Genomic DNA, 925 nt, shown 5'->3' with positions numbered 1-925 from the left:
CCAGACGCCCGATGAATGGGCTGACCCGCCCGATGACATCGGGCGGTCTGATAATATAATACAGCAGCAGCTGGAGGGCGCCCGATGTCGGGCCACTCGCCCGATCGGGCGAAACACCGAAATACGACAGGGCGTTGAACGCCCGATCGGGCCCGCAGCAGAGCCATAAAAGTTGTCTCTTGCGCCGATCGGCTGTGCCGCCCGATCCTGTTGGGCCGGTCAGCATAAGCTTCGTTTCTTGTTCTCCTTTGCTCAAAGTCCCGGAAAGCATCCTCGGGATCTAGAAATTCAGCATCCAACCTCTCTAATCCAGTGTGCAATCATATAAGTAGGTAATAGCTACATAAAACTCACAATCCAATACAAAACAGCAAACCACAACTAGATGGAGAGAGTTAGTACCAAATGGCTCCTAAGAGACCATAACCACAACTTTTAGCACATAAAAAGGGAAAAAATCTATATAAAACCTAATATCAAACTCCCCCAAGCTAAACCTTTGCTTGCCCCTAAGCAAAGCACAACATGAATATGAATAGAATTTGCCTCACCCCTAAAAGTACGAAACTCAAACATTTTGACCTCAATAACCTTCAAGCAAGCAAAGTTCAAGTTCAGTTGAATCAGATCACTTTTGACTACCAATCACTTAAGCAAATTATCCGAAAATAGCGCCATACATAACTTGCATATCTTGAAAAGGGACTCACCAAGGTGTCACTCCTCTCAATTTTTGTGGCGAGCATAAAGTGTGCCCGAACGCTCACCAACCCAACCATAATATCCCTTCCCTCTCACACTCTCATGTGTTTAGAAAAGGTAAAATATCGCTCATCCTACTCAAGTCGACTCGAATAACAAACTTAAACTTCAACTTTGGCACATTGACTTTGTATCATTCCAATAAACATTCAAACAAGTGCTC

This window comes from Beta vulgaris, chromosome 1 (genome assembly GCF_026745355.1).
Source record: "Beta vulgaris subsp. vulgaris cultivar EL10 chromosome 1, EL10.2, whole genome shotgun sequence".
NCBI classification, from domain to species: domain Eukaryota; kingdom Viridiplantae; phylum Streptophyta; class Magnoliopsida; order Caryophyllales; family Amaranthaceae; genus Beta; species Beta vulgaris.
Note: the sequence above shows the minus strand (reverse complement) of the source record.